This window comes from Egretta garzetta, unplaced genomic scaffold (genome assembly GCF_000687185.1).
Source record: "Egretta garzetta isolate BGI_Z169 unplaced genomic scaffold, ASM68718v1 scaffold314, whole genome shotgun sequence".
NCBI lineage: Eukaryota > Metazoa > Chordata > Aves > Pelecaniformes > Ardeidae > Egretta > Egretta garzetta.
Genome location: NW_009259531.1, coordinates 1039754 through 1052251, shown reverse-complemented (window position 1 = coordinate 1052251; position 12498 = coordinate 1039754).

The window sequence follows — 12498 nt, the reverse complement described above, 5'->3', positions numbered from 1 at the left end:
GCTACAGCTAAAATTAACTATTTATTAACCTCTGATTTTTAGGTAATGTTAAAGATATCCTGCCAAGCTATTTTATTCAGACGCAATTCATTTTTACCACTCCTCTGGTTTCGCAAGTTTAGCCTGGAAATAAAAGCTAATGGGGTCTGGATGCAGCTGTGATATAGATGGGGAGGTGTCGGGCAGCATCATGGTCACTTGCCATTTGGCCTGAGCTATTACACCACACTAGCAGTTGCTAATTTTGGAAGAACTGAGCCTCTTTAGCTTCCCTCCCTGTAAAAAATCTATTCCTCAACTCATCTATAGCTCTGTAGTGCATTCTTTGTTTTCAGCCTGAATAAGGATGAAGAATCAGGTTCTCACCCACCCACATGAAATCACCATTAAAATACCTTGGCTCAGATCTTCTTGGTGATAAGTCTTGTTATGACTCTGCTTAAGTCAGATATCCAGTAGAGTTATGCTAATTTGCATCAAATGAAGCGCTACATGCTAATCAGGGTTTATTTTTCTTTTAATTTTGCTTTAACTGACTGGGGTGGAGGAAGTGGTTCAGATGCTCTGCTGGAAAACCAACAGAGCCTTGTTTCACATCCTCCCTCTGTGGAGCTCTGGCCGTTTACAGGAGCAAAGAGTTTGGCTCCAAGATATCTCCAGCTTTATATGAAATGGTGCTTTTCAGATTAGGAGGCTGGTTTTCTGAGGGAAATTTCAGTGACCCATTTTGAGTTTCAGACTATCCCAAACAAAATGCTTAAATAACATTGTTTTCTTTTGTAGTAATTTTTATGTTTAGATATAACAAAGGCTGATTGGTTTCATATGATGAGACTATTCTGAAGATAGCTCTGATGTTGCTGAATTCTTAAATTAAGATGGTTGATGAGGAAATAAACCAGAGACGCCAAGACTTTAGGGACACCAGTTATGAATAACCCTACTAAAAATATTTGCATAAGAAGGCTCCTGAATAAATGTCTATGAACTTTGGTGTTGAAAGAAGTGAAATAAAATGTTCTACAACTTGTGGATTGATCGCTTACTGATAGACATCTTCACTTTTTTTTGCCTCTGTTGCATATCCTGCAATCAGACTTGCCCACCACACAAGAGCAGTATGGGGTTGGAATAGTTAATGTGTGTAGACTGCTCAGAATCACTGCTGTTATTAATTGTCCGCCAGTATAGAACATATACATTTTACATTAATACGCTGATTAGCGAGACAGAACATGCAGTTTCTAGCTAGTGAAGCTGGAATTTCAGAAATAGCTTGGCTCTTCACTTTGATTACTTTCTGGCTAGAGAGTTGGAGTCAAGCTAATTCACTTTGTAAACATTGCTGGTCATTCATGTACAGTACATTGCATGAATCAGTGTAGGACAGTCAGACGGGTGCAAGTTCAAAAGTCCAGATGAAATTTACTGTTTCACTGTATACAAAGTAAGAAGGATCAGATCTGTACCCTTTATCCAGGCAAAATTCCCACCCCCCAAAAATTGAAGGGTTTCCTTAAGAAAGGTGAAAAGACAAGGTTCCTAACTATTTGCTGATGAGCAATCCACCCCCTGCACCGTAACAGTCAGCTTTCAACAAATATTTATACAGCTCAGGGATACAGCTATAGCCTCAACATTTCAGCACAAATATTAGGCCACAACCTCAGCTAGTCTAAATTGACGTAGTCCTTGGCTTCAGTGGCATTACAGTGATTTACAATAGCTGAGATTCTCACTACTCCTGTTTTTTCCTCGGTGCCTCTGACAGGGTATGCTCGGCATACTTCATTCTGCTGAGGAGTGGATTAACTTTAAAGTAGAAATTAAATTAAAACGCAAGCTCTTCAGCCTATTAAAGTTTCTACCCAATTTTAAGAGGGGCTCAGCAAAAAGGAAGATACGTTACAAAGGTGACCGTGACTTCTCTGTAGAACAGTGCTCAGCTGAGTTGAGGTGCTGAGGCAGAAAGCCATTCAAAAAAAAGTAATCGGCTCTTTTGTTAAAAAAAGATTTTTATATTTATATATACACACGCACACATAAACTCTGGGTTTACTGCTCCCACTGAAGAACTCTATTGTGTGTGTTAGTTTTAACAGCAGTTATGCAGAGATATAAGCACACAGTGGTGTATTATAATATTTGTTTCTCAGTGTCACTAAGCTAGAATTCTTTAAAAAGATATGAAGGCTTCATTTTTTCCCCAGTTTTTCAAGACAGGAAACATTAGTAAAGCAATTTTTTTTTCCAGTGGTAAGCAACTTGAAGCTGGAGACAGAGAAATGGATTACATTACATATTTTCTACACAAACGTAGGGATTAATTGAAATGACTCCCCTAAATCAAAATAACTACACTTTTTGGCAGCCTTTGAAGTTTAATGAATGTTTATTCTTGCCATCAAGAGTAAGTTTTGGGACACCCTGCAGGACCACTAAAACAAGATGATCTAAAGCTTTTTATATAAAATAAGCCAAAGCCAAGACATTTGTATTAAAGTTATGAAGAAAATGTGAGTATTTAAAAGTAGCTAATATTTTGTTTAACAAACTCTAAGTAAAAGTTGCAGAGTTGTTCCCACTGTGCTGCCAACGTCTATAGTTTAGGGCCTGTACATTAACTACAGTTCTGATGATTTCAAAAGTAGACGATACAGAACAGGTCTCTTCTGTGGCTCGTACGCTCTCCTAGGTCTGGTTTCCACTCTTGTAGGGACACAGAAAAGCCAGCTTTGCTCTTATCTTTCAGAATACATTTGGAATTCCTTTCAAATGTCTCTTATCAAAGTTGACAAGAAGTACCTATTACTTACAGACATTTCAATGCGGGTTTTCTGTAGAAGAAAATTAAATCAGGTCATGAGATGTAATAAACCAGACATAGGATTTCCAAATACATTTTATTTCTTTCATGGTTAATACTTTTTGAAGTGCACTACTGAAATGCTGCATAAATGTAAAACCTGGTTTGCCTCTGATGACTGTGATTGACTAAAACAGTAGGTAATATTCCTGGAGATATTTAGCTTCTGATAATTCAGCCATACAGACGTTCTCTGATTTTTTTTTTTTTTTCCTGGAGGGCCATTTTCACATGTACAAAAAACCCCTTGAAAACTAGATATTTTTTATATCTAAAATTCACAGCATGTCTTGCTGTTAAATTGCCACCTTAGAGGCCTTTTTTAAATTTCATTGAAAATGCATATTAAATCAAAGTGATAGACACATGTAATGTAAAATGTCTGTCAACAATTAGAATCCCATTTGGAAGTTTGTAAAGCATAACAATTTAAAATGAATTTAAATTGAGAAGGAAAGTTTTTAGATTGAGAAGGAAAGTTTTAGCCTGCAGTACTGCAATTTTGTACAGAACAAATCCAGATTTTTTGCCCTTTTCTGAGTGAAAGAGAAATAAAAGAACGAGAGCCTCTAATGCAGTTAGTTCACCATCACGTGTCAGTCAAGCAGCTTCATTCTTTCCACAATAAAGTCCAAATTATATGGATTATTTGATTTGGAAAGATATTATAAAGCAGTAAATATGCAAATAGTATAGCCCAATGTAAAACTGTGTTGTCCTGTCATAGAATCATAGAATAGCCCAGGTTGGAAGGGACCTTGAAAAATCAACTGGTCCAACCTTTCATTTTCAAAGGAACTTAGGATGCATTGCAGTTGAGCCACTTGATAAATGTGTGTGCTATGTATTGAAAAGTGCAACTGTTTTTATTGGGATAGACTAAATCCCTATCAACCAACACCCACATGGTTTGAAAAAATGCTTTGAGGGAAACTTTACAAAATTTCCTTTGTATTCTTCTAAGAGGATGACAAGTTTTACACACAAACCTCCTGGACATCCTGAAATCATAGGATCCACAAGCAAACAGGACCCCTGGAGCACTGAGGCCAAGTGCCTCCAAGGCAGTTTTGGCCCTTGCCCTTGGCCATGCAGCTGCACCGCTGAGGACTTCCCTACCTAAATGGGGGTCAGGATTGGCAATCAAAGGGGTGCCTTTGGTGTAGAAAGAGCCTTATATGCCATAGAAAGCAGTATCTCACCTGGTTTGGTGAGCCAGTGCCTCAACTCCTCTGGCATGGTGTCTGCAGTTCAGAATAAGAAATATATTCAAAGAAGGGAACCGATCTCTCTTCCACCCTAGAAAAGAATGCATATCCCACCTAAAAAGGGATCTTCAGGCACCAGTTGGAAAAGGACCTATAAAAAGATTCTATTTAGAAACACTGGACAGGTCCGTGCTGCCTTACCAACAGCAATATAAATTTGGTCATGTGCCTGAGCTACAAAGTTTGGGCTGACACCAGGATTTCCCCAAAGTCTTGAGCCTAGCAAAATTTGTGGTTAGATTAGAGTTTATGTCTAATATTTAACGAATACAGTGTAAACATCTACAATACGGTTTGTCATAAAATGGAAGTATTTTAAATTAATTTCAAATTTTGTAGCATATATTTATGTTTAGTTTTATAGCATGCATGTTTCCAAACAGTATTCCATAATGCCATCTTTCTACACTGAAATTAGTATAATCTTGTAGATATATGCCAATGCTTCAAGCATAGAACATTGCATTCTCTGTAGTGATACATAGCTCCTTTAAGCAGATACACTTCCAGTGCTGATATACTTGTGTATAATTCTTCCAGATTAAATTCTGGCTGTTTCTAGACATTCCAGTTATCACTTTGATTGATTTTATGAGAATGACAATAAGGAAGCAGAATAATAAGAAATGCAAAGCATATTCTACAGTTCATTTCTGAAAGCAGAGTCAGTCCCACGAGAACTTTCTGTAGTGTGTTACTGGTTACAATTGTTTCAAAAAGAATTTTGTGCTATCACAAAAAATGGATGCAAATTACCAGTACAAGTTTTTGTCCTTGGTTATTTAGTATTTATATCGTCTTTGAATAATCCCCTTGAAGAGCTAAGATTACCTGTGATTAGCAGCTTTGAACAGGTGGTTTAAGGAGCTGTACTCCTAGAATGTCACAGTTGTTTTGCTTAGAGAAGTAGCAAGTGCTTTCCCAGTCACTAGCAAGCAATTCCTGCAGGCTCCCCTGAACATGGCAACTGGCACCAGTTACAGGATTTTGTTGCTCTAGGCAAAACATTAAACGTAGGCCCCTCACAAGGCACAGTCACTAGCACAAGAAAGTGTTACTAAACATTTTGCAGCCCTAGGCAGCTGCGTGCTTTGCGTGGCTGGTGGTAGCAGTGCTGGCCTGAATGTAGATTTACCTGTCTCTGGCCTGTTAGGCTTGCATCCACCTCACTTTTACCTTCACACTGAGTTTACCTAATTGCTTCTGCTCAGTGTGACTCCCATAGCTGAACACGGGCAGGTCTTGGCCTACTTTAGAGCAATCCGTTACCGATGGGGCAAAGAAGCGGCAGGTCTGGCAGCCCTTGGAGAGCAGCACTGGCGCAAATGGAATTTTGCTATTAGAAAATTCTAGGAGTGAAACAGAGTAAGTGGATGCTACTGCTTGAACAGAGTGAGCGCAGCAATGTTATTGCATTGGGAGATTACATGTACAGTGTCAGAGAGGACGGTACTGAAAGGGGAGGAGGGAATGAGCTTTATTTATTCTTTGTTTAATTCCACTTAATTTAGTAAATTTATAATGCATTTGGCTCTGTGTTTTCATGAAACTGTTATTCTTACATATTATAGCTTTGTTTGTGCTTTCATGCAGCACAAAAATGGAAGCTGCTTCAACTGCAGAAGAAGCTGGGCTGAGTAAACTTCAGAGACAGAGCAAGTGACTTCAAGTCCTAAAATGTACGGGAGTGCAAAGGTATGCAACGGTCAACTAAACGTATTACCAAAAGACATCTTACTAAGAGGTGTGTTATTTACATGCTAATCATTGTCACTGGTGCCTTCTCTAGATCTCTTTTCTATGTAATGGTTGTTTACACTTGTCTGAAGTTAGTAATGGGCCTGATCTGGCACACTCACACAAATACAGCTCCTCTCAGAAATCAGTTTGTATAGACTGGGGGCTTACACGCATATTTTATTTGCAAACAGCTGGAACAGCTTAAGAAGTTACCGTACCACGCACTGTTGCCCTGTGCAGGAGATTTCCATCCCTTGCTGGCGGAGGATGTCACGCAAACATTTTTTCTAATGCTAGCGCAACACAGACTGGGAGAGCCCACGTGGTGATTGCCGCAGCTCAGCTGGCGGGACAGTGTCTTCCAGGCATGGGGCAGTGACAGACGGTGGCCAGAAACAACATATTGGATCATCACCATTAGCCTCTGCTGGAAATTTGCTCATGTACAGTTCTAGACCGAAACACTGCCCATGCTACTCTGCTAATGCTCTGCTTCCTGCACAAGGATGAATTTCACCATTAATGTGTTTAGGATTGGGCACTTGCATTGCAAACTTCTGAGGACAAGAAAAGTGGCTTTTTGTGGTCTCAGAAGTGAGTATATGATGTATCGTGCAGCTTTACAAATGGGCGTAGAATAAGCACTGGTATTTGATGCAGGTTCTTCCTAAATGTACTATGTTGTCTTGTATTCAAGTGCGATTGTCCCCCTTTTGCTCTGCCTGTTGAAGTGCGTACGTGATGTAATAATGGTTGAATTGCTGAACCACTACGGACTGGGGCTACGTTTGTCTTTATGTGTATGATTTTGCACCAAGTGCCTCTAGTACGATCTAAAACTTGCTCAAGCTTTCATTTTATTTGGGCAGGGCTTCTAGGGTGCCAGTGGCTAGAATTGGGCTCAGATGAGCTTAATGGTTGTGTACAGTCCTGGGGAGAACTAGCTAGACTGCAGAAAGCTGCATGCAACATGCAAATAAATGTGTTCTGCAATCCTGGATGCTCTGTTTGAGAGGCAATTTGAAGTTCTGTGGAGGACCGTAACACAGAATATATAACTCAGGGTGAGATTCAATAAATAGTTTGTATAGCCACGCTGGATGTCCGAGCTTATCATATAAGCATTAAAGAATGGAAACAACTTTTCTAAACACAAATCTGGTTTCTGCATTGTGAGGAAGGATCTCATCTTTTTAAAGTCTCCTTTTGAGATTTGCTTTTTTGAATCTTGTGACTTAAGGAAAGAAATAGCAAGTTTCACCTTCTAGGTGGCAACTATATGATCTTGGGTTTATGGAGCAGTAGTTTCCAAGGCTATCTCTGGCTCACTGATGTAGTATCTGCTGATTGTTCAGTAAGAGCTGGCTGGCAGCTGAGTGCTCAAGTCTTCTCCCTCCTGCCTTCTGCAGAATTATTTTAAGAAACCAGAAACTCCTGGAGTTACCTTCTGAGGTAGGTGATGGCTGTTGTTGCCATCTGAACGTTAAGTGATCACTAATGGGAAGAAAACTGCAAAAATGCAGCTGGGGGATCAGATTGCTCCACAAGGAAATGGGCTCCCCACAAGCTGCAGGTAGCGCATGTGCAAGTCTGTGAGCAAACATTTATAGTCAGAGAGAAAGATTGTGCGCGCTGTCATTGCAGACCAGTTCTGTCTGGCCCAAACCGGGGCCAAAAGGTGGATCGTGAGGGCTCGTACTTAGCTCAGGCATGGAAAGCAGAACATTATTCATGAGGCTTATACTTTATTTGCTAGCGGCTGCCAAGCCACCTTCTTACGTTGATGCAAAGAGTATGACAATTTTCACGTCGTTAACACCATGCATTAATCAGGGCACCTCAATATTATGCAAACAAAATGCACGTACTTACAAATACTCCCACTGTATTTAAATCAAAAATATGTCATGAAAACAAGGGGGGTGTCAGGTTCATGTAATCGGTCAAGAAATTTGGGACTTACAGGCAACGTTTGCTGTGAGGTTTGAGACGTATTTATTCCATAATTGCTGCATATTCTCCAGATTATAAATGAAACCTAGAAATGTAAATAAAAATGCACACTCTGTAAATCTGATTTGACAGTGAAAAACTTTTTGTGACAACATCAGGTCTTACCTTGTTAGGTGATTACCTTGTAGAAAACCATCTGCACATTCTATTTCACAGATGATTGCCATATGAAATTTTGGCCTTGTATTTTTATTTTGACAGAGTACAGAATTTTTGTGTAATTTTCTTTCAAAGGTAAAGAAATCCTAAGGCACGACTTCTTTAAGAACACCTTTTTTTTCTTAAATATCCTGGAAAATACAACCCTTATTCCTACTCCTTCATTTGCTTTTAAATATCTTCCCTCTCTGTCTTTTATACTATTTTAAATAGTGCTTTGATGAAGAAATGATAGTTATGATAATTTTTTAAAAATCACCACTAAAACTCACTAATAGATACCCGGGTGCAGAGCAATTGTGACTGTGAAGGTTTCCTACTGTATAGTGGCACTTTTCTTAAAGCAAGATGTTTGGAGGAAATCTTGACTGATAGCTAGTTGTATCTCATCATCCAGTATCAGATGTATTTTTTCATGACTCTTCTTTTGACATGTACATATTTCAGTGTCTTATTTTTTCTTTTTTTTCTGTTCTACCCAGAGTTATTTCTGTGATGAGAGACATCACAATACGTCTTTGGAGCCCAGAATGGTTTTTAAAATTTTGTATCTAAGGAGAAATCTGTGTCACTTCATTTCCAAAATTCTGTATTTTTCTGGTGGAGGCACGTGGTGGCTTTATTTGGCTGTGATACACTAGGATGTAAAAAAAAAACAACAAACCAACAAAACAAAAGCAACCCAAACCTGCGATGTAAAGGCATGTGGCTTGCAGAGAAAACTTCCCCTGTGGCATCAAATAAAATTCTTGGTTCTCTGTAGAACTAATAGACTCGTTCTGTCCATACCTGATGAGCACTGCGTAACAAATCAGTGGGAAAGATTTCTGACCTAAGCAGCCTACCTGAAATACCCTATATTTTATTTCATTAACCTAAAACAAGGTATGTAAAGGATAGAGAGATACCTTAGGATCAATAATAATATTGAAATCAAGAAATTTTCTCAAGTGTAGTATTTAATTAAAAAAAACTTATTTTTTTAACGTGGGAAATAAGACATTCTGCTATAAAAACATATCAAATAGAGGAAATAATGATAGGCTTTAGGATGTGAGAGTATTTGTAATTATCAGCACTCTCTAGGTTCTCTGTGTAGTTGTGTAAAAGTGCATTGAAAGTCTTTTGCATATGGTCTTTCTGTATGGTTTTTTCTGCCTTGTGGGTTGTACATACAGCCTCTGCACTGATGCAGGATATTGCTGGGAGTTTTTATTCCTTAGTTTTTAACTCTCTTGCCTGAGAAAGAGGATTTTCCATCCAGCTTGTTTACTTCATGATTTATGTCTAAATTGACAGAGTCCTTCGGAGGCATTCGTGTTAAATTTGAAACAAACATATTTAATGCTCGTGTTGTAATAAAACAGCTAAAAGAGCAGATTAAAAAGATATGCACAGAGGGGTCTGATTGATTGAGGGATTGATTTTACTACTTTTCCCGTAGGTGGGTAGTGATGGCTGTAAATCTCTTGATAATCATTTCAGAAGCACCTTCATCAATAAACTCAAAAGGGACAGCTAGGTGTAAAAAATTGCCAGCCATCAGGTCAAACAAAAGGCAGCAAATGTGTAAAGAAAGAATAGAATTAAATAATCCCACCTTGGTCGGTTATGGCATTAGTCGTGTTCATTTTTATCTCGGGGGCGGGGGAGCTCCCCATCGCCGCGATTCTCTGGGATTTGGGGGATGGTTAGGTTGTTACCTTTAAATTTTTTTCCCCCCCCCCTTTTCCTTCAGCTCAGCCCGTATTGCTCACGATTCAATTATGCGGCTAAAAGCTCGCGTTTGTGAGCAATGATCAATTATTAGTTGTCAGTAATAATGGAGAAGGATTCAATTCTGGTGTGTGTCCCCCCCCCCGTCTCCCCCCCCCCCCCTTTTTTTTTTTTTTTGGGAATTTTTATTTAGAAAATCACAAAAAAAGGAGAAGTGAGCGAGGGAGGTGGGGAGAGCTGACAGTATTTCCACAAAAGTAGTCATACCTAAACCCACACAGTCACAGGACTTGCAGTGTCCATATTGACTAGCGTGGTCCAGGCTATTGATAATAAAACAATTCCGGGGAGCTGGTGCTCGCTGCCCCGGGGTAGCTGCGCCCCAGGACTGTCTCAAAAGTTTATTATACATCGGAGCACAAAGCCAAGTTCCCAGCTGACTGCAGCATCTGGAAGCCCCTAATTACAGACATTTCTGAAATACATGTAACCTGTGTTAGCTGAAAAACGGCTTGCTTGAGAGGTCAGCTGTAGCGGCGTTGGCAACTCGCGTGCCGCGGAGCATTTTTAGTTAAGAAAAAAGGCAAAAGGAGAATATAGAACCGGGGGGGAAGGGGGGGCACAACTGCCCTGCTAGCTGCAAAGCGGGTGTTTCTGCAGCCTGAGGATGCGAAGGGTGAAAATTTGCAGAAAATATGAAATCAATTGGATTTTCCCCCCGGATCGTTATTAACGATTTATTATCACTACGTGGGGATTGTGTAGCTTTTAACCCCTGCGTGCTGAGGGTGTTGGGGCTGATCGCAAACCCTAATAACAATAATCCAGTCTGGTGTGTTGCGTCTCATTGAAATCGCCTCTCAGCAGAATGAACTGCAAATTATCCCCTGTTTACCATCTCCCTTCAGTGCTCATCTCAATGAACTGGAGATCGATCCCCACCACGGGTGTCTTCCAGCCAGGCTGATTTGCATTGAGGCGCATTAGAAAGCCTCCCACCTCCATGAAAAAGAATAATCCGAGAGGGGGGGAAAAAAAATCAAAAAAAAATCTCCAAGGTGTGGCGGGGAGGGAAAAATATCTGTCACTGTCATTTGGAGCTTCGAGAGGGAAAACCCAAGATCAGAGTATTTACACTTGTGAACTCTCACAACTTCTGTTAGAGACAGTGACGTTTAATTGATGTATTGCTATCAACAACAATAAAGACCGATTTTTCTCTAGCCCTGGCAATGCTGCTCTGCCCCCACCCTTTCCCCACCCCTCCCGGCCCCCAGCGAAGGAGAGGAAAACAAACAATAAATAATCAAGCGGTCCTACATGAAATACCAGGCGCCGCTTCACACACTAGCGAGGGAGAAGAGAAACGAAAAAAAAAAAGTTACAAAACTTGATTTCTCCCGATTAATTTCTCTTCCTTTAAGCCACTGTTTTTCTTGTCGTTGCTGCTGTTGTTGCTTTTTAATTACCAGTCCACGGCCGCCTTTTTCCAGCCGCGAAGCAAAGGTACTGCGCATCTGGGGAAATTTGTCTCGAGCTTAATCGACAAATGTATAATGAAATTGTAAACGCGAATAATTTCGGGCGAGCGGCTAGATTAGAAACCGTGGGAAGCTAATGCAGTGATTGATACAGTTAGAAATACAGACACAGATGTGTAAATAGATCCGCGTGGGTATTTTGTGTGCATCTACGTGTGGCTAGCTGTAAGTAACGCGTGCGTTTCTATACGTTCAGGTTCGGTTTCTTTCCGGCTGTCTCGGGGTAAGGAGGGTGACAGCCTGTGCTGAGTGTATCCATCTCTGCCGAAACATCTCTTTAAATATTCAGTGAAAAATAATGTCATGTGAAGTACCACCTATAGCAACATTATTATCTTCATTCTTCAACATCATCCCCGCTGATAGCTTCGTTTGTCTTGTTCTCAAAATCTACTGTACCAAATGCTGCGGGGAGGGAGGGGGCTCGCCCTGTGCAGAAATGAAAAGAAGCGTCAGTGGGCACTTTGCAACGCTGACTAAATACTGGAGTGGCACCTGGGAGGCTTTTTCGGTTCGTATGCGTTTGTTTGGTTGGTTTTTTGCGGCTCTTGTTTTTTTTCACCCTTCTTGCTAAACGTTTTACAGTCTCTTTCGTTTAATAATGAGAAGAAAATGCGAGTGAGCCGGTTCCTCGAATGGGAAGATTTCTCTCTCGCTCCCTTCTCCTCTCGCTCGCTCTCTAGGTTTTACCGGCTCATTTGAAATTGAAATGAGTTGTATCTGATCAGCCTCTTGCTTTTACAGAGAGTTTGTTAATATTAATACGGGAAAAAGGAGTAGCTTCTATAGAAGAGTAAATAATCCAGCGGGGGGAGTGGGAGGAGAGAGCACTAGATGGGTCAGGGTGGAGGAAAAGAAACCGCCTGCGCTCCCGCTTCTCCCAGCTCAGCTTATTTTGCAGAGTAACTTTCCGTGCAGGGACCGGAGTGACACGGGAAGGGGTGCGGGGAGCAGAGCGCGTCGCCCGCCATTCACCCACCGCCCACGCGTGCCGTTGGACGTACGAGATATTAAAAATAGCGTTGCCTGTAGCCTCTTTGCAGCTATGCTTTTTATTTTAAGATCGCGAAATTTGTTGTAAAGAGGTTCCTCCTCTGGAAGTAACACCCAGGCGTGAAAGTTTGATGCACGATGCGTTACATGGTAGGAGGTACGCGGTCCTGGTGGTGTAAACGCCGGAGACGAGACGCGACCA